Source organism: Leopardus geoffroyi, chromosome X (genome assembly GCF_018350155.1).
Source record: "Leopardus geoffroyi isolate Oge1 chromosome X, O.geoffroyi_Oge1_pat1.0, whole genome shotgun sequence".
Taxonomy (NCBI): domain Eukaryota; kingdom Metazoa; phylum Chordata; class Mammalia; order Carnivora; family Felidae; genus Leopardus; species Leopardus geoffroyi.
Window position 1 is genome coordinate 88,616,908 of NC_059343.1, and position 21,737 is coordinate 88,638,644.

At 49.8% G+C, this 21,737-nt stretch overlaps 1 protein-coding gene across 3 annotated transcripts in view; it reads left to right on the forward strand.

The window, feature by feature from the left end:
* Positions 1-20,878: 20,878 nt before the first annotated feature.
* Positions 20,879-21,737, forward strand: part of FRMPD3 (FERM and PDZ domain containing 3) — an 80,188-nt gene continuing 79,329 nt past the window's right edge. The window contains exon 1 of one of the 3 annotated variants that reach the window (XM_045470604.1): positions 20,879-21,148. The gene's annotated coding sequence lies outside the window, so the exon portion shown is untranslated. The remainder of the gene's footprint in view (positions 21,149-21,737) is intronic. The other 2 variants (XM_045470606.1, XM_045470610.1) reach the window with 2 other exon arrangements.

The following is a 21,737-nucleotide window of genomic DNA, read 5'->3' on the forward strand; positions in this document are numbered from 1 at the left end:
GACCACACAGGCCCAAGGCTTCCAAATGAGCTCACTGGGCCTTCCCAGAGGCCAGTGGATTACGGTGCCAGATGGGCCTGAAACAAACCACCCAGCAGAGTGCTGCTGGGGAAGAAAGGGGCCTCAGGTCAGGACCAGCACTGGGCCAGCCAGACGGGAGGTGACAGGGAGGGAGGCCGGTTCCCCAAAGCCTCTTCACTCTAAGAGGGAGGCCAGCATCTTCTCGGCTGAGCCCCTTCAAGTGAGGACTAGCAAAAGCCCTTGAATCAAGAAGAATGTGGATGAGACAGCTAAGCGGTTTCCCTCTCTGCCTCCCCCCTCCTCTCCAAATCCCAGAGCTGGAAGGAGCCAGACAGTGGAAGAAGGGGCGGGGAAAGAAAGCGTAGGGCTTGCCATCAATCTCCTGCCCCACAAGCTGCGTGGTCATGGGCATCGCTGGCTCCAGCTGGCTCCCCTGGGTGGGAGGAGGGGGGGCAGGGAGCCAGGTGTGGGTCCTGGCCGGGAAGATCCCGGGGGGGATGGAGACACAGGGCAGTGGCAGTCGGGTTCTGGGTCTTAGAGCCAGGACCAGGGCCAGGTCAGAAGGTTGGGATGCCCTTCCAGGGGTACCAAGAGACCTGTCAAACCAGGGAGAGTCCACCTCTGAATGGATACTGGACAGGAGCCAGGCTTCGTAGAGTCCTCTCTATGGTTCCTCTGCTGCTTCTCTGGTTTCCCAGTGCCTGCTTCAGCAACTCCCCTCCAATGCCGGTACTTCTCACAGCTCAGTTCTCTCCCCAGAGGTGGGTGCAAATCCCAAAGGATATTATAGTTAACTAATTTCAAAGGCCAAAGATCTAGTCATGCCAAGATGCGAGGGTTATAAAGAGGAGGGAACCCCAGATCAGTTAGCTCGCAGTCAGAAATGCCTGCTTCCCAGTTCTTTGAACTCTCTTGGAAAGAACCACACAGCCTGGGAGAATGTTGCAATTTAGTCATGCCAGTGGTCTAAGTCAACCAAGTAATTTGGTGAGGGGGAAGGAAAGGGGAAGGCACCCTGCAATTGGAAGAGTTTCTGAGAAATGCCATGGAGCTTGGGTTCCCCTGCTGGTGAGGCAGTTCTTTTTCAGGAATGTGATCTGGCTTGGGACTGGGTGGGTCTCTGCAGGGGCTTCACTGCAGGAACTTTTCAGTTGGGGTTTTCTTGGTGGGGGGAGGTGGGGAGGGAGGGTGGGGGGAGGCGGGGAAGATGGGGAATGCAGGAGAGAAGGTTGAGACAGAGAAGAGAGTTCCCAAACAAGCGTCTACCAGCCCTGGAGAAAGTTCCTGAACCAGATTCAATGTTTAGTCCCGCTCAGATGTAGTGGCTACTTAAATTTTGTTCAGTAGCTTAGAAAATCTACAGGCTCCTTCTAAATTTAATTGGTTTACTAGGTTTTAAAAAAGTACCCTAGTTGTGTGTTCAGTAAGCAAAGAATCCGAATTCTGTGAAGGAAGGGGTTCAGCAGATTAACAAGTCTCATTCTGATTTAGAGTTTGTAGCCTGCTCAATTCAAGCTCCTACCCCCGGGGGAGCCACGACCACTGCCAACAGGTAGTCCCTGGGACCTCAGGGTCTTTGAAAGCCTCAACTTATCTCAAGCTGTTGTTCCAGTATGGAGGGCAGAGGTGGAGGGAGGGGTACAGAGGAAAGAGAACAATTCCTCCTTGATTGTATCTTGCTTAATGGTTTTCCCACCAAAGAGCACTCATTTGTCACATTTAGCTTCAGGAGGTATGACAGGATGATCCACCCCTCAGGCCGGGGCCTATAAAAACCAGGAATGGGCACCTGCAATCTACCATTCTCTACCTTTACCTTCTCTGGCTCCAGCTAAACTGCCCCTGAAATGCTGACTCCTGCTTTGTCCATGATGGAGTGAGCTTTTAACAGGGTAGCATGGCCTGTAAAGCTTCTTTTATTCAGAGCTGCATAAAATGTTGGAGGTGGTAGAGAGCTAGAAGGGCCAGTGCAGGAGGAGGGGGGAAGACACTGGTGGCTGGATGTGAGAAGAGCCCCATGAGGCCGCAATAGGCCGGAACCTTCCCTGGGTGCCATCTCCAGTCACACCCAAAGAATGGGCCTGGCCAGTCCAGATAGTTCTCAGATGTGGATCTCCAGTAATCAGCTGCATGGGTAACCATCTACCCACGTGGTGTGCTTTGAAAGCCTCCACAGCTCCCTTCCAACCACACAAGATGTCCTCCCTGCTTTGCCATCATCCCTGAAAATTATTAACTGTGTGTCAGGTCACTGTCCTCCGAAGACCCTTGTTAAGATGTACATTTGTTTTTTTTGTTTTTGTTTTTGTCTTTTTATGGTCTGAGAGAAGTTTTCATATATCAGATTCATTGGCTCCTACCTGTCAAAAGCAGGTTTACAAATAAACAGGATCCAGGGCAAACGACACCTGAAGGGAAAGGGAATGAGGATATGTTCGCAACAAGGTGGAGCATAATGAGCTGGGTTGGGAGTTATAATTGCTCAGCCAGGGAGAGAGGACTGGGCAGCCCAGGGAAGAAAGCAGACAACTGGCACCCGTTATCCCTGTAATCCGGGTGTCCATGTGTTCTCCCATGCCCTGAAGAGGGAAATAAGATTCCTTCAAGATCCATGCCCTTCCAGATCTCCGCATCCCTGGGGAAGGCTTCCCTTCTGGTTCCTCCAACCCTAGGCTGCAAGCACCCAGTTCTCCTGAAGGAGTTCCATCTATACCAGTGGAACAACCTACACCTTGGTTGCTCATTCAGAATCACTTGGGGAGCTTTAGAAGCTTTGATGCCAGACCCTTCCACAAACTAGTGAGGGGAGGCCCCTGGGGCATCTCAGAGAATCTCGTGTGGTTCTAATAGACAGCCAGCATTAGGAGTGCTGGCTTAGACATTCCACTTGTTGCATCTTGTCATGCCAACCAAAATGTGGATCTTGCCCTCTTCCTTAATTCTCCCTTCCCCCTACAAATAACCATTCTCCCAAGGAATTGTGGGTAGAAGGGCTTTAGGGGGACAGGGAGTTTGCTCACAGCAGCGCAGACAATGTAAAATGTGAGGTCAGGGATCCCAGACCTAAGGAATCCTTGGTCATTTTCCCAGCCAGACTCTACCCTCTCATCCTGTTCCCATTCCCCTCTCTTCCCTCTGTTTACTCCTCTCCTGTCTGTTCCCTCACAACCCAAAGTTCTGTTCATTTTCACCACACAGCGTTACGCTTTCTCCTCTGTTGCCTTGGCGCCTGCCTACCCAGGCTGTCAAGGCAAGCCGCTTATCAAAATCTTTCCCTAAAGACAGTCGCAGTTCTCCCCTTAGGAGGGATGCTAATGCCAGCTGGTGAGATGGTTGAAATTTCTCCCAAGATCCACATGGTTTTGTCAAGGACCCCGGATGGCCTCATCGTTCTAGCTCCACGGGCTCAGAGAACCATCACAGAAGCAAGCTCTGCTATTTCCACCCAAAGAAGCAGGGCCCACATCTTGCAGGGGAGGCCAGAAGTTGGCAAAGCATTTGAAGAGTGGCTGTCTGTGTATCCACTTGAGGGAGTCTTTGTGTACTTGTGGGCGTCCAGCCCTTATGGCTAATATTCAAATTTGGCCCGTTTGCAGACTCACAGGACTTTCCCAAGTGCAGAGAAAAGCATCCCTGATGTATGACCTAAAAGAATATATGCTGTCACTACAAAAGTACTTTGAGACAAACATGTGACATTTTATTCAGTGGACATTTACTGGACATCATTACCTGCCAGCCACTGGGCTTAGGTGCTTTGGATTTGGTGGTGACCTAAACCCATGTGCCTGGTACTTATAGTCTCGTGAGTTCTAGTAATTTCTTCTTTGAGCTCCTCTTTTTGAACTAAAAGGCAGTATTTAAATTTTTTTAAATGTTTATCTATCTTTGAGAGAGACAGACAGAGCACGAGCCAGGGAGGGGCAGAGAGGAGACACAGAATGCAAAGCACGCTCCAGGCTCTGAGCTGTCAGTACAGAGCCCGATGTGGGGCTTGAATTTATGGACTGGGAGATCATGACCTGAGCCAAAGTCAATCAACTGAGCCACCCAGGCACCCCTAAAAGGCACTATTCAAAAAATAAACCAACAAACCAACCAAACACTAAGCTCTGAGTCAAGAGTTTCTATGCACTGGAAATTGTCCTCAGCAAACAGGCGGCTTTCTGTATATGGGTCTGAACACATTATTTCCTTTTTATGTATGTAATATGGTAATGCTTAAAAGGCACTTTGTGTGTGTGTAAGCCTTTTATAGGCCTGTCTGTGATTCCCAGACTAGACTGTGAGGGTGCCTTGACTCCTGAAACTTTGCTTCCCAGGGCGTGGTCAAGTTCTCAGACACTGGATCACTAGCTAGCTGGCTAACACCTGTCAGTGCTTAGGATACCCCAGGCACCAAGCTCGTCATTTCACATGCATCATCTCATTCTGTCCTGACAATGGTGAGGTAACTAGAGTCCTCATCCCCATTTTACAACTGGGAAGACTGCTGCTCACATCCGACTTGGTAGCAGAGCTGGAATTCAAACCCAGGACTGTTTGACCCCAAAGCCTTTCAAAACTCACTGCCTCCTGGTGCTAACCGCTAAAGCAGGGAAAGCAAGCTCCCTCATCATCAATAACAACCTCATCCTCATGATCATTGTCATCCTGTCATCATATCAGTGATCATTTTTCAAACACCTTCTTTGTGCCAAGCGCTGCTTTTAACAGTAATAAAAAGAAACAATATTAACTGCAGTTCGTAGTTATTGAGTTCTTGGGGCACCTGGGTGGCTCAGTCGGTTGAGCATCTGACTTTGGCTCAGGTCATGATCTTGAGGTCCATAAGTTCGAGCCCCACATCGGACTCTGTGCTGATGGCACATTTAATTTTTTTAATGTTTATTTATTTTTGAGAGAGAGAGCAAGAGACAGAGCGTGAGTGGGGGAGGGGTAGAGAGAGAGGGAGACACAGAATCTGAAGCAGGTTCCAGGTTCTGAGCCATCAGCACAGAGCCCAACGAGGGGCTCGAACTCACAAGCCGTGAGATCATGTCCTGAGCCCAAGTCGGATGCCCAACTGACTAAGCCACCCAGGCACCTGCCTCCCCCCCACCCCAATTTTTAAAAAATAGCTATTGAGTTCTTATTATGTGTCAGGCACTGTCCTAACCATCCCCTAATCTTTTCTCGCCATATTGCAGTGAGATCGATCCCATTCTTAGCCCTATTTTAGAGAAGAGAAAACTGAGGTTTTTCAGCTAGTGTTGTAGCAGAGCAAGGGTGTAGGTACGCTGACTCTGTCTGATTGCAGAACCTGAGCTCCTGTGCAGTACAGCCTCCCACGTCAGGGGGTGCCTGCCTTTCCTGTGTTTTCCAGTTTGGGAGCACTGTCTGCCACTGGCTTCTGATAATTGGAGAGCTCTCTCAGATCCATCTGCCAACTGGGGGTAGGGACTCTTGGAGTAGCAGATCACTATGAGCATGAGCAGACGCCCTTCTACATGAGCCAACAACCCAGACCCTTCAATCAGGTAGCCAATGCCATGAGCATGAGAAATCTGCCCAGAGAGGGCCTCCCGGCCGAACACTTTGCACAGCAGAACTTTGGGGAAAATATGTAGCAGAGGCCTTTGTGTTTTCTCCTCCTCATTCTACCAGGTCTGATTTTACACAGTGTTTATTTTCTCCTCGTTGCACCTCCAGGGCAACCTGCCCACTAGCATCTCTTGTTGATGCCTCCTTCTTCCTTCTTGCCTCAGCTAACCCCTGAGTCCCTTACCTCCTGTCTACTCTCAGTGTTATTTTCTTATCACCCCATTTCATTCCCCTTTTGAAAATACCTTTCCCTCTCTGCTCCAAATCTCCCCGCTTTTCCCTGCTTTCATTTCAGCTCAAGCCACATTAAGGCTGTAAAGCATTTTGGAAAAGAGTGGGTATGGCAGGATGGCAAATAGAGCTTTTGGCATTTTGCTCTTGTTGAGCTCGGAGCCTGAAAACCAACAGCAATTCATAGGCCTGGCATTCCTTTGTCTGTGCAGGGCTATTAAGTAGCCCTAGATGAGGTCTATGGCCATGACCCACAATGTCTACTTCTCAGATGATGCAAAGTCACTCCAGGTAGAGCAGTATTAGCTTGAGCAGCACTTCCCAAATCGGCTGCCACAGTACCCTGCGTGTGAAGATTAATAGGTACCATGGAGAGAAAAAGGGTTTCCGAGTACAAATGAGTTTGACAAATGCTGGGTTTGATAAGCTAAACTTTACTACAGGGTTTCTCAGAGCCCTTAACATACTAGTGGGAATCACGAGTCCCCAAGAGGACGTTTAGAATCTTGCCACCCAAAGTGTGGTCCAAGGATTGCAGCATCGGCATCACCTGGGAGCTTGCTGGAAATGTACAGTCTCAGACCTCTGTCCCACACTTTCCAAGTTCCAATTGGCATCCTCAGATCACAATCCTTAAATTTTGAGAAGTGCTGATTCTGAGTACCCTCCATTTCTCAACTTTTTTTTTGTCAGTAGAACACTTTTTGGGGCCTCTTGTGTGACTTGTGTTCCCCACAACATACTTTGAGGGAGAGACTAAGGCTAGAAAGGCCTTCATAGGAATTTCTCACTGTCTAGAGACTGCACAGAAAGACATTAGCCAAAACAGCATTTAGAAATTGGGGAGCTGATTCATTATATGGTACCCAAAGACTCATTTTACAGGAGTTTTCGGGTCTTCCAAGCCTTGTGTTACCAGAAAGTCTTCCCATGGCCCCAATTGACTCATTTCCCCAATTAACTCATTTCCTGGGGGCATTTTAAAGCAGTACCACAGTTCTGCTGGTTTGTTCTGTTCTCTGGCCCAGATCAACATGTTCGTTTCTGAAACCCGGCAGCTCAGGATCCGAACCTCTAAAGAATGCTGCATGGTTGGTCCCCTGCTATAGAACATTAGAAAGGCAATTGCATAAAAGCCGGGCAACTTTTTGGTCCGGTGTATTATGTTCACTTAAGCTGTCATCCTTTTTCTTTCAGGCATTTAAGCTGTTGTGCCAAACATTACAAAAACGCTAGCTATTTTGTATTCCAATCTGCCGACTCATTTGGGGGCATTGTTAATATTTTATAAGAAAACTCTCATTTTTTCTTCCATTCATATGTGTGATTTTCAAGTGTGTTCCTGCATGGAGTTCATAAACATGATTTTTATTAAGTCTCGGGGCTCCATTTTTTTTTTTCTCCTCGGAGAAACACATCTCCAATTTTATGTTAAAAGTTAAATGGAAAATAGTCTTTGATATGTGAAAATTTGATTTGCAAGAAATTTGTCCAGGAGGCAACCATACTGTAGAGCAAGGTGCTGCCATGCCCAAGCTCTGGTTGGTGGCCCCCGGGGCAAAGCTCCCAGCAGTTGGCAGTCGGCAGTCAGCACCTTGTCAGTAACCACTCTCCATGGCTGGCCAAGGCTGTCTGCCCAGAGTGCAGGAAGAGGAGGTGACGTGAGCAGCAGGATGGCATGTAGGGATGTGTGGGAGTGGAGAAAACATACACCATTAGGCCCCTCAGGCTGGAGGGCCTGCTGACCCCAGAGGTTTTGTGCTCTGGGTTTGGAACCATCACTCTGATCTCCCCCGCCCTCCGGCCCGGGGCAGAAGCAACAGAGTAAGAGGGAATGGACTCAGGAAACACCTCTCTATGCTGGTTCAGAAGATCCGAGGCTTCATCTGAATTTCCCAGTTGCTCAGTGATGCTGGGAGCGCTACTGTTTAGAGCCCCCATCGGTTTAAAGATAAATGCAGACCCACCCGGAAAAGGTACCCATTGATGCCAGTGTTCATCCCAACCTCCCTCATGTTACAAATGCCCATTTGTGGTGTTAAAAATGTAGGACACTCCCCACGATAGTGATTCTACTTGATTTTTTTTTCTCTTTACTGATGATCTATCATTGATATATTCAAGAATTTTCTTTGCAAGAAACCCATAGGCCTTTTAAGGAAAGGCACACAGATTGTTCTCTATACTTTATGCCTGGGTGTGAATGAATAATCGCAGCTACCATTTCCTGAGTGTTTACTACGTGCCAGGCACTCAGCTCAGCATTTTACATGCAGTATCTCATTTAATCCTCATAAAACCTTACTTCTCCATTAAAAAAAATCTTTTTGGGGGCACCTTGGTAGCTCAGTCGGTTAAGCATCCGACTTCAGCTCAGGTCATGATTTCATGGTTTGTCAGTTCGAGCCCCATGTCAGGCTCTGTGCTGACAATTCAGAGCCTGGAGCCTACTTCGGATTCTGTGTCTCCTTCTCTGTCTGCCCCTCCTCTGCTCATGCTCTGTCTCTGTCTCTCAAAAATAAATAAACGTTAAAAAAATTTTTTTTAAATAAAAATATATATATTTTTTATTTAGAGAGAGAGCTATAGAGAGAGTATGCATGAGGGAGAGGTGCGGAGGGAAAGAGAAAGAGAATCTTTTTTATTTTTATTTGTTTATTAAAAAATGTTTTTTAAATGTTTATTTTTGAGAGAGAGACAGAGTTTGAGCAGGGGAGGGGCAGAGAGAGAGGGAGACACAGAATCCAGAGCAGGCTCCAGACTCTGAGCTGTCAGTACAGAGCCTGATGTGAGACTTGAACTCATGAACCTCGAAATCATGACCTGAGCCAAAGTCAGATGCTTAATTGACTGAGCCACCCAGGCGCCCTAAGAGAGAGAATCTTAAGCAGGCTTTGTGCTCAGCATGGAGCCTGATATGGGGCTCAATCCTATGACCGTAGGATCATGACCTGAGCTGAAATCAAGAGTTGGACGTTCAACCGACTGAGTTACCCAGGCACCCCTCCATTTTAAAAATAAGGCAATTGAGGCTTGGAGAAGTAGGTGACTTACCCAAAAAAAGTCACAGCTAGTAAGAGGTGGAACCATGAGGCCAGCCCAGATCTGGGGGGGCTCCCAAGTTGTGTTCTTTATTCCTCAGGCTGGGGGACTGGCTTTGATGGCAGGGAGTATTGGAAAGGCTTTGAATTCTGAGGGGGCAAATGGGCTTCTGCAGAAGCAAAAGGACTAGGGAGTTGAGGAGTGGCAGAATGTGCATTTGCCTCATAATTTTGCCTAGAGCTAGCCCTGCAAGCTGACCAAGGTTAAGGTGGCCCTCATAAACCACCCAGAGATCTAATGACAGAGCCCATTCCTGGATCCACCTCTACACACACAGCTATTCATTTGTATTCTCACAGACAAACTTCCAGCAGCATTGGACCTCCTTCACAGTCCTTGGTCACTCCAGACACACTCTGTCCCTGGGCCTTACACATGTTTTCCCTTGTGCCTAACAGACTCTTCCCCCAGATAGCTATAGAGCTCCCTCCCTCCCTTCCTTCAAGTCTTTGCTCAGTTGAAGAGCACTGAGGAGTCCCCTGATAACCCTCTTTAACGTTGAAACACTCATCCAGAAACTGTATCCCCTTACTTTCTTCATTTTTCTCCAAAGCACTTATCATTCCCTAAAATATTAATAATTTCACCTATTTGTCCGTTTATTGTCATTGGAATACAGGCTCCATAAGGATGGGAATTTGTATCTATTTTGTTCACTACAGTATCCCTGGTGTCTAGAAACCATGTCTAGCACATAGTAGGAGCTCAATAAATATCTGTTGAATGAATGATGAAATATGCAGATAGCTTTAAACATGGCTCCCCACCTGTATTGATTCTACAGAGATACATAGGTTCTTTGAGATAAAACCAAAGGTGAGGTGCCTGGGTGGCACAGTCAGTTAAGCATCAGATTCTTGATTTCAGCTCAGGTCATGATCTCGGGGTCATGAGACTGAGCCCCATGTCGGGCTCCACGATGAACATATAGCCTGCTTGGGATTCTCTTCCTCCCTCTCCCTCTGCTGCTCCCCCCCACTTCTCTCAAAAATAAAATTAAAAAGTTAAAAAATTTAAAAAAATAATGAAATAAAATAAAACCAAAGGTGAACATATAAGAGAGTGAGTACCTTTGTAGGTGAGAGGACACAGGGAGTACTCCACGCACAAAATGCCCATGTTTCTCAATCTGGCTAAAATCAAGGAACCATATGGTGGACCTCTCTTGACATCAGTTTTACTTACTCTTTGTATCCATTGATTGAGAAACACAGAATGACCACAAACTAATATAAATGTATGATATTTTAAAATGGATTTTGTTAATCATTGTGACACCTGCCTAATGTTTGGAATATAGCAATACATACATGTGTGAGATGTTTTAGGATAGTGCTTAAATGGCTAGTCTCTGGCACCTGTCAGCCAGGGTTTGATTTCTGGTGTTGCCACTTATTACCTCTGTGATATTGAGCAAGTTGCTTAAGCCTTTGTTTTAGTGTCCTTGTCTGCAAAGCAGGGCTAGTGATATACCAAGTTCATAGAGTTATTACAAAGATTCAATGAGATACTGCATGTCAAGCTCATGTAAAGAGTCTGCCACATAGTAAATGCTCCTCAAATGGGAACTGTCATCATCATTGTCGTCGTCGTCATCATCATCATCATCATTATCATCATTGGCTATTGATTGACATAGCCACAGGCGATGCTTCATAGTGTATGGATATGCATCCCCCTTGCAGTGCTCTGCAGTCTCCAGGGTCCTGGATCCATAGTTCTGGGAGCCGGTATGGTAGACACTAAGTGGTTTTGACAGTCAAAGAAGAAGGGTTGACCACTGGGTGAATAGGGGCATAGGCATGGTGAGACTGGGAAGGTAGACAAGAGGGAGAGTGTGCATCTTGGAATGGTGGCTCAATGCACACATTCAGAGAGGAAGCCAGCAGCTGCACAGGAAGCCTTTCAACACTTCTGAAATCCCAACTTAGCTAAAGGTTGCTCAGGAAAACAGACAAAGATAATTATTACCGAATAGCCCTGTAATTTTAAAGTGTTTTGTCATCTCTGAGTGTTAGCTCTTGGAGAGTGGTGAGGCTGCTCTGTTCTTCACCCTATTTGGCCTTGCATTCCACAGAATTCTGAGTTCCAGATAGTAGCCCATTAGTGGCAGATTGGGTCTAGGTGACCGGAGCCTTTTCTCTGTGATATTTCTCCGCTCATCCGCCACCCCCAGATGGGGACTCCAGAAAGCTGTTTCTGAGACAATCTTTGGGGCTGCAGCACTAACAGCAACCAACTGTGGGTAGCTGAGCTGAGAGCAGTGGTGGGTAACCAGTGAGTACAGGTACTGTCCGCCATGGTGCTGGATTGCTATGCCCTACAGAGCTGGAAGCACAGGGCAGATTAATCAGGGGGTCCACTGAGACCTGGTGGTTCAAGGGATCAAAAAGAAGAAGGTCAGGGATGGAGCTCAATGTGGAGGGTGGGGTGAGGAGAAGTGGTCACCCCCTGAAGCTAAACATGATTAGACAGGAACCAGTCCACCCATGGAGAGAGCATGCAAGCTGTGCCCATAGGCTGACTGATTTGATGAGAGTTGAGTACCGTCTGTGATTTTTTGCTCAAAATGGGCAATTGAGCCAATTAAACCTTCCCAGGGACGAATAGGGAACCCCAGCTTTCGGTTTTATTTTAGGAAGCTGATCTTTCTGGAAAGACAAAAAACCCCAGTGGCACTTGGCAACATGCCACAGGGAGGCCTCTTCTTCTTGACCTTCAGGTGGGAAGCTCCAACTCTTGTGCAAGTCAGGAATTTTTGTTCTCAAACCAAGGATCTTAAAAAGATAGCTCTGTCAGTCTTGTATGAATTGGCTGGGGCCCCTTTCTCATTTCTCCTGGAAGCCTTGACTTCATTCTTGTCATCATGCAAGTGGACAATTTGTACCTGTCCAGCCCTTTCCTGGACCTTATGGGGAGTTCTGCTTTGGGGTGTTATTTGCATAGACAAATGCAAACTGGCATCTGTCAGTTCAGCACCTCAAGCCAACGAGCCGGAGCGGCGATGGGCAACCTTCTGGGCAAATACCCTGGATATTGGATTCAAAAATGACAGTGTCAAATTGGGGCTAATTTGCATAGGCTTATCAGGTTAATTACTACAATGTCTCCAGGAACTTGAAAATCCTTGAATTCTTATGCAGCCAGAATGTTCAGAGTCTGTTGCTATGAAACTTGGAGTGTAAATTACCATGAATACCATTAATCTGTTCACCAGGAGGTTAATTTGCAATTTGTTGGCAAATCACATGTGGGTCTTATAGCAAGAGTGTGGGTGGTGTTTTTGTGCCAACGTGTGGCCCTGTCTGTGTCTCTGGGGGTGCGTGCGCATGTGCCTGTGTGTGTGCATGTGGCATTGGGACCGGCACTCTGTGGGAACACACATCCTAGGTTTTCTCACTGCTTGCTAGGTCTCAATGGGCTCTTCTGGCACATCCTGGGTCCTAGGACATGCGCTTTCAGGGTTGGAGGGGTGTTGTGCCAAGCAGTCTTTGACCCAGTGCCAGCTTACAAGACATTACCTCCTCCTGAGACAGGATCGCAAAGGTATCCATTAATGCTTTAAAATCATCTGGCTTTTCTGAAAGATGCTCTTTCCCCTTAATGGCTCTCAAGTTGTTTTTGTGCGCAGACAAGTTACTCCTGGCAAAGGAACTCAGATCATGTAGAGGCACCAGGGCAGGGACGTCGCACTGGGGTAGGACATGGTGACAGGGACCACACCGGGTGGGGGTGGAAGGAGAAGACTGCTGAGCAGAGCCAGGAGGTTTCCATGGCTGTGCCCAGTTACTGTGAATGGGGGGAGAGGCAGGGTGGATGATACAAAACTTACCCCAGTTGTACTGGCCGGCTCCCCCACGAAAGACCCGTACTTACAACAAAGTGAGAAAAATCCCCTCCTGACTTAGGCAACAGGCTGTGAGGTGTGACTGAAGGGGTGCTGGAATCCCTCTCACCTGGAAATACCTCCCAGCTAGCCTCCTGGGGCTGGAAATCCCCTTTGGACAGAGGCATCAGAGATTCAAATATGCTGCCTGGGAAGAAAGACCTAGTGGGACAGCAGGATGTGAAATATCCCAGTTTTGATGCTCAGGACGGATCTGCCCAGGAAGTGCCCAATGCTTTGGGGACACCCTGAACAGCCTTGGGGATGGAAGCCTGTGAGTCCATCACAGTGAGGGGCTATTCAAAGGAACAAGGGCATGCTGAAAGTTGGGGAAGGCTCTAAAAACAGCACATCCACTTACCCCACAGGTGAACCTTATAATAATCCTGGGGAGGGCATAGAGAATTTGTGATGTGGGTTTGAATAACTCGGTGGCTGGGGCGGGGGAGGGCGGTGCACACAGAAGCAGATTTAGGAGGTCTACAGGGAGCCAGAGAGCCCCAGAAAATGTGGCTGCGATGATGTCCTCTTGAAACTTTCACTTCCCAACATCCCCGTCAATCAGCATTTGCTGAGTACCTATACTTGTGCTGGACACTGGGAATACAGTGGGCAAGATATATGCCTTGCCCTGCCCCCCAGCAAGCTCACATTCTAAGGGAGGGTAGACTTTTAAATCAGCTCTGTCTGGGAAGGCAGATCAGGCTCAGAGAGGGTGTCCCAGAAAAGGTGACTTGAGCTGAGGCCAGAAAGATGTGTAAGCGGTTGCCAGGTAGACAAGGTGGTGGAGGGCATTCTGGGTAAAGAAAGAGCAAGTGTGGAACTATGAAAGAACTTTGTGCAGTCTCCACAAGCAGGGTAAGACTGCCTTCTCCCTAAAGAAGGAAATGCCATCTTCCTTAATAAAATGTCACCCATAACTTCCACGATTGGCCCTAGAAGGAGACCTTTTCAGCAGGGAAGAAGCATCCATAAGATTCACCTTCCCCTGTAACATTGACCCATCACAGGGGTCTTTTAATACTCCACGGTATTGTTTAGACCAGGTTGAAACTTTTCGGACAAAACCATATATTAAATTTTTTAATGTTTATTTTTGAGAGAGACAGACAGAGACAGAGTGCTAGTGGGGAAGGGGCAGAGAGAGAGGGAGACATAGAATCTGAAGCAGGCTCCAGGCTCTGAGCTGTCAGCACAGAACCCAACCTGGAGCTCAAACTGACAAGCTGTGAGAGTATAACCTGAGCTGAAGTCGGTTGTTCAACCGACTGAGCCACCCAGGTGCCCCCAAAACCATATATTAAAGGCTAGGGGATGACAAAAGGGATGCCAACATTTGTTGAGCACTTTCTCTGAGCCAGGTGTTATTCTAAATGTATATGTACACATATACTCATTTAATCCTAATAATAACTCCACAAGGTAGGCATGGTACTATTATTACCATTATGCCCATTTCACAGATAAGGGCCAGAAAGCTAGACTAGACAGTTTGCCCTAGAAAGTATCATTCAGTCATCTTTGACTGCCCAGGCCCCTGGACCTTCCTCTCAGCCAACCTCCATGGGCCAGAGGCCACCTATAGTCCCAGCCACCTACAAGTGCCCTCCCAAATAAGTGCCTGGCCTTCCCTCCTATCACATTGAAGAGGCAGTGGAGAAGAATGGGGTGGAGGGATCATATGCTCAGATGCCTCCTGGGCCAGACACAAAGGAGTGAATGTATTCACTAGGGCAAGATCAGATGTGTGCCCACGAAATGTTTCGTTCTCCTCTTTATTATTCTGTTAATAAAAACAGCACCACAACCGGACAAGAATGATTTTGAATGGCAACTGACACCTGGCCCCCTGGCTAGGGTACGGAAGCAGTGGTGGGGACAGGGGTGACCTGGAGAGATCCCATCCCTCATCCAGAAGAGGCACTTCTACTTAGCTCCAGCTGATCATGGCCAGGTGGGACTTTAAAGGCCCAGGGATGCCAGATAGCCAGAAATCCAGATTCTTACATGGAATCTGATGATTTTTAAATGTTAGCAATGAATCAAAAAAATTTTTTGAAAACACCATGCAGGCCAAACAAAACACACTTGCAGCCAGGTGACCTTCTGGCAAGTAACTTGACCTCTGGGGCCTGGACTCTCTAATATGTAAAATAGGGGTAATACCACTGCCTATGCCATGGGGTGAGTATGAAGATTAAGTGAGGTAATATAAGTGAAATACCTGTTGGGATGATTATTATTCCTTGGGAGTTCCAGTCTTTTACCTGAGGAATATTTCTTTCTAGGTGATTGACAGGAAAGTCTCTGTCCTTCACCTCCAGAGAGGCTCCCTGCCTTACTCAGGGAATTTAGCTCCACCCTTGCTGGCAGAAGATTCTAAGGCTATTCTTAAAACACAGCGATTGGCCAACGTGTATACATATGGGGAGGGGGACGCATTTCTTTATTTCTACCCTTTAACACAGCATACTGGGTGCTGACTGATTTACCAAGCCATTCCAGGCCTGGGGAGGGGCTGAGAAGATGTATAGAATGATTTCCTTCAGGCAGAAAGGAGGCAACTGAGGCAGGGAAGCTAGGCCATTGTTCACATGCCAGCCTACCTTCAGTTCTTTCTGCGGATACCTCAGGTTCTTAAGAAAGCTCTTGGCTGCTAAAGCTTTTACAACCTCATCTTCCTTTCAAGCTGTGACTCTCCCCCTTGGATGCAAATTAGAAACACTTGAGCAGCTTTAAAAAAAATACTGATGCCGAGGCCTGACCTTCAGAGACTCTGTGACCCCTCACACAATCTTAAGCAAAACTGTATATGGGTGTGTGTGCACATGTGCACTTTTCTGGGGACTTGGTTGGGGCCTCAGAGGGCAGTGTCCACAATGAATGGCATAAACGTGTGGGGTACTATGGGGAACAGCCATGACCTTCTCAGCCATCACACAGTATCCATCCAGGTAGACTGGCCTTCTCACCTCTGAGAGCCCCAGTTTCTTCTCCGGTCCCACGGGGCTCAGTAATCAACACCTTCTGTGTTTCCTCAGCGGTTGTGAGGATGTACCGAACCACTAAAGCATGTACAAGAAAGGCCTTTGAAAAAGCCTAACCCACTCTCCACAGGGGAGGGCCCGTTATTACAAGGTTAAGGAGGGTGTGGGTGGAGAGGTAACAGAGGCAGCGGGAAGCAGCAGTACACGTCGAGAAAAGGCCACACACATTAACAAAGCAGCTCCAAATGCAAGCAAATTAATACAGGGCCCAGCAAGAACAGAACATTCACACCGCAGGGGCAGAGCACCCATTGGAGCAACTAGGCCTTGGCAGGGGGAAGGAAGAAGAATGGCACAGGGAGGGGAGACAGGGGCCAAGTGAGGGGGGTTTTCAGTGGTAGGGAGGCTTGCTCTGGCTAAGAGAAGAGAAGGGGTCAGCCACGGAGGGGAAGAAAATGTGGTGAGTACCCCAAGTAGGCCTGGGGAGCAGGCAGGAGCATCTGAGAGTGTCTGGTGAAGGGAAACCAGTGACGGGTACAGAATCAGTGCCCCCTTCAGGTAATAGTAGGAGGAAGGGTCCCTCCAACCTCAATACATTTGGCTTCAACCTATGGTAACTGGATCCAAGACCACAAGGCAGAGAGGGTCACCAGGGAAGCTGCTACTAACTATAGGGCCAGACCCTCCACTTCCTGCTGCTTTTTCTTTCTTCTCTGGAACAACCAGGACCCACCTGACTCAGAGGCAAGGAGTGGAGCCTATGTCAATTCAGGAAGCCCTTGACACATCTTCATAGAGAAATGGTCTGGAAAGGGGGAGGGACATTGGACTAGACCAAAATCCTGGCTGGGTGGCTCAGTCAGTTGAGCATCTGACTTTGGCTCAGGTCGTGATCTTGCGGTTCGTGGGTTCAAGCCCCACATCAGGCTCACCGCTGTCAGCCTGTCAGTGCAGATCCTGCTTCAGATAGTCTGTCTCCCTCTCTCTCTGACCCTCCCCCACTTGCGCACGTGTGCTCATTCACGTGCGCGCTCTCTCTCTCAAAATAAATAGTAATGAGAAAAATATTGTATTGCCTGTATGGCTCAGGCACTGACCAGGAAGGATGAACAGCCCCTAGAACTAGAGCAGCATTCTAGAGGGCCCCTACTAGCCAGGCATTAACCCTCTGGTTGCTGGATCAGAAGGAGGTGGGGACAGTTGGAAGGCACTGCAGGGGGCAGAGGGTGGGGAGTTGCGGGGGGCAGGGGTGGGGAGTTGAGGCAACAGCTGTTTAATGATCATTAAGTCACGAATGTAAAATCTGAGTAAGTGTGATGGTAGTACAGGTGTTCACTGGTAATGTCAGCCCTGATCCTGGGGCAGCTGGAATCAGTCCTGGAGGTCATAGGGGATTAACATGCAGAGAGCTACTGCTGGGGATTTGAGGGTTCCTGTCTGCAAGCTGGGGTGGGGGCAGTGAACAAATTCTCCCTTTGTCCCCCGGCCAAGGTGGGTCAGACGCTGGCTGCATTGTTGAATAGCAGTGCCTGGGTCATGCCCATAGTGGCAATCCTTCATACCTGTCTAGCTTCCATGCATACGCAATGCCATGCCCAATGTTCTCGAATGAGGGCCCATTCTGGAGGAAACATCAGTCTATTTCAGTGCTATTTAGCCTAGAATCTGAGCCTGACAGAATAGGAAGGGACACTACAAATCTGCTCTCTTTCAACTTAAGGAGAAAGTGAGATCTAGAGAGGGAAAGTGTAGGGCCATACATCTAATTAGCTCCAGAGCTGGGATGAGCAGCAAGATGTCCCTGCTCCCAGCCTGGTGTATTTTCTATTGCTTTCTTTGCTATTATTCCAAGTCTTCATTATCGTCAAGGGAAGATGCCAGAATATCCTCAGGGCCAACCATACCCATAGGTAAACATGATGTGATCAAATAGGTTTCCTCAATTGCTTGTCACTGTGCCTGAAATTTCACCATCGGTGATTCTTTCCTTTGGATCTTGAAGCTTTCCAGTCTTTCTGGGGGATATAGGTGTGGGATTTGTTGACAGTCCCGGAGAGAAAGACTTTGTAAATTGGACTCAGGTTATATAGCTCAGGGAGAGCAGCAGCAGGTGGCCGGGGGAAGGGGAGGAGGGAGAAGATGCAGGCTGAGGTAGACATGGGGACTCAGGGCGAGGATCTGAATCCAGGGCCCAGGCCACCCTGAGTGGGGCAGAGGAGTATTTGATTCACCCACACCCAAAGCATCCATCAGCCTGGCTTGTGTGCCCAAGGAATCATTTTCCTGGGAGACAGTACTGTAACCCGAGGGGCCTGAATCACTGGCCCACTCTGGGGAGAAGGACAGGAGAGTAAGGATAACATCAGGCTGTCTGGAGTGGCCGCGGGGGGCACTTTATTAAGAGGAGCAGCCTGGGCAAGATGGATGTGACAAGGGAATCTATGAAGACATTGAGAGGAACCTCAGCTGCAAGAGGGATGGGCTCCAAGACTGCCAAGGGAAGTTAGGTGTGGAGACTGCCTGTTTGGCGCCTACCCCCCAGGGACCTGCTGAAGGTGCCCTGGCCCAAGGCTAGGCTCCTTTCTGTTGCTGCCTCTGACTTCCATTCTGGTTTGGCTCCAGAGCTGTGCAACGCAGCCCTAGGCTTGGCTGGCCATGGTGCCCATGTTCCCCATCAGTTGTAGCACTTAATTATCAAAGGGGCTTCAGGGTGACAGTCTGGTGGGAAGGCGGGAGAGGAAGGAAAGAGGCTAGCAGATTTGTCTGGAAAGGGTTTGCCTGGCAATACCCTGTGTTTCCTTTAAGTATGTGTTTACTCGGGGGTAGCAAGAGGTAGGGGAAAGTGCTTTTGGAACTTTGGTGATTAGCATAGTGTTGTAATTTAGATTGTAGGTCTATTTGGGGTGCGGGGCTTGTTGGGGTGTGCTGAGCCAGCTGAAGACCCTCCCAGAGACTTCACTAGTTCTGTTGTAGATCTCAGCCAGCCAGGCAAAGCCAGAACCCCTAACATCCCCCCAAAGAGAGTATCCGCCACCCTCAAGGCCACCTTCTGCTGTCTAAGTCCCTTGCTTCCTAAAGGGATGTTGCTGGAGGCCTCAAGTGGTTTCCACCCAGACATGTACAGTGCCGGGTTCGGTGGGCTCTGGTGGTGGGCGGGGGGAAGGGGGGATGCTAGGGTTGCCAGGAATTAGAGACCCAGAGCCAAGACTGTCCCCTGGGACCACTCAAGTCCCCCCAAACAATCTCCCTGGCTTAAGGCCAGGCCATCACTAACCTGAGTGTCATGGGCACTGCTGAGGGAAGATGATATTTCACAGAGCAGAGACTCCTGCCCAGGTGAGGATCGGTGATTCAGGGAAGATGGAATTCAGTGCAATGAATTTGGGAAAGTCAGCCAGGAATTCTTCTAAGCTTTACTTCCCAGCAGCCCCCCTCCCACCTCGGAGATGGACTAATCCCTGACATTCGTCTGGTGGCTTTATACTTTTCAAAGCTCCTTCACATCCATTTTGTCCACTGAGCCTCACAAACACCCCCATGAATTAGGGCAGGAAGATGTTATTATCCCTGTTTGACCAACAAGAAAACTGAGGCCTCAAAAGGATACATGACTCATGCAGGGTCACACAGCTATTTAGCCAAAGGGCTGGGACTTAAAATTTGTTTCCTAACTTGCAGTACTGTGTGCTTTCCACCTCTCATGTGTGTGGACGCCCCCACAGAATCATGGAAGTGCCCAGCACCCAGCATGGTGCCTGGCACATGATAGATGCTAATAAATATTTGCTGAACGAATGACTGAATGGATAAGCAGGAACAAGGCAGGGGGGAATACAAACTGCTCATTTTTTAATGATCAGAATGGAAGGGCAGGAATACTGGGTTGTTTCATCATTTTGACCAGAAAGGAAGGAGTAAGAGATCTTTCCCATTTCACAGATGTCATTGTCAAGGCAGGAAGATGAGGGTAGCTTCCATAGGGAAGCCACAAAGCTTAATCTCCCCACAGGCTGCTTTCTACTCACACTTCATACATTTTTTTAATGTTTATTTATTTTTGAGAGAGACAGAAACAGAGCGCGAGTTGGGGAGGGGCAGAGTGAGAGGGAGACACAGAATCCCAAGCAGGCTCCAGGCTCCAAGAGCTGTCAGCACAGAGCTCCAACGCACCAACCCACCAACCGTGAGATCATGACCTGAGCCGAAGTCAGACGCTTAACCCTCTGAGCCACACAGGTGTCCTTCTACTTACACTTTAAAGAGGAATGAGTGGTGTGGACCCTCACTCCAGGACCAGAAAGGAGTCAGATCAGCCCTATAGGAAGATCACCCTCCCCACCCTGTCCCTGTGAGCCTCTTCTCTCCCCGTGTCCCCGCCAGAGGCTCCCTGAGGTTCTGCTGTGGGAGGGGTCTCTGAGCTCCTTTAGGGCCTCTGCACCTCCCCCCACTTTGATCCTTCTAGCATAACGCAGACAGACCTCACAGGCTCAGTGCCTGCCTCCTGTATGGCACCTGGACCAAGACTAATTTTCTGTACCTTCTTGTGTGTCCCACAAGGCCTGGCACATAGTAGGTGAATGGTCTGGGGTAAAGAGGGATGGCCACTCCATGGCACTAGGCACTGCAGTCAGTATCCAGCGTCCTGAGGTCCCCATCTCCACCCTCATCAGCAAACTGGCCTGGAGTTGCTACTCGTCCCCAGTGCTGTCAGAGAAATGGGGACACGGGAGGTGGAGACGCGGGTATTCAAATGTTGCTTTGCAGCAGCACGAAGTGGCTCCTGAGGCTGGCAGCAGCGGAATCTGAGATCCCACTGGGGTCGAAGCCGGGCCCCACCACTTACTGCTTAGCCTGCGTATCTGGGATGATTTGCTTTGCTCCCCTGGACGTCGGTTTTAATTTCTGTCAGCTGGGGAGGATGCTGGGGTGAGAGAATGGATGTGAAGCCCGGGGACCGGCACCGAGCGCTCGCTGGATTATCCGCACGGCCCCTCCCCGGCTCCCCCGCGGGGCCCGGCCAGGGGGGACGGGAGGCGGGGGCTCCTCCGCGGCGGACTGTGGGGCGGGCGCGAGGCAGCAGACGCCGTGTTTACCAGCGGCCTCGCTAGTTCGCCACCTCAGCCGCGGCTCTGGGGCCCAGCCAGTCGCCTCCTTCTTTAAGATTCTGGTCACAGCAGGGGCTGGGTTTCTAAGGCAGTCGTGATCTTTCTCTTTCTACAGACACCGCTGTCGCTCCGGTCGGCGCGGGGCACAGCTGGGGGCAGCGCGAGGGGGAGACGGCGACGGGGTTCCCGGGGCCGGGCAGCAGCCCAGCCCCGGCCTGGAGAGGGCTCCGACAGTAAGTACGGCGCTCCGAGCGGCCGGAGGTCGGGCTCGCCTGGGAGGAGGCCAGAAAGCGGGGCACCCGGCCGCCGAGGCTGGAGTCTGGGGGATTTGGGAGGTCGGCAGCCGAGCGCCTGCCCCGCGCCCCCCCGCACCCCCGCCGCCGACCCCTCCGAGTGACTCCGGGCGGTGCGGGCACGGGCCCCTGGGCCTGGGTGCGCGCCCCCTCGGCGCAGTCGGTGGACGGAGTTGGCGCGTCGGGAGCCGACCTCCGTCCTCCCGGCCGGGAGCCCTGAGCCCCCAAGGAGCTATTCCGGGCGTCGGGCCGCCGCGGGCCCCTTCGCCGCACCGCCCGCGAGGGAACTGGAAGACGAGATGCGCGGGGTTGAGGGTTTGGACGCCGTGGAAAAGTGGCGGCGTGAGCGGGAAGTTTTCCGCTGGAGCGGAGGGAGCGAGGAGGGAGAGCAGGAGCAGGGAGAGCGGGAAGCCGGGAGGCAGTCGTTGGCGAGGGCAGACAGAGGTGACCCTTCCTGGGGCCCGGGCCCTGCCCTCCCCACCGCCCGCTACGCCCATCCCCCACACCCTGGGCGAGGAGCCCCAGCTCC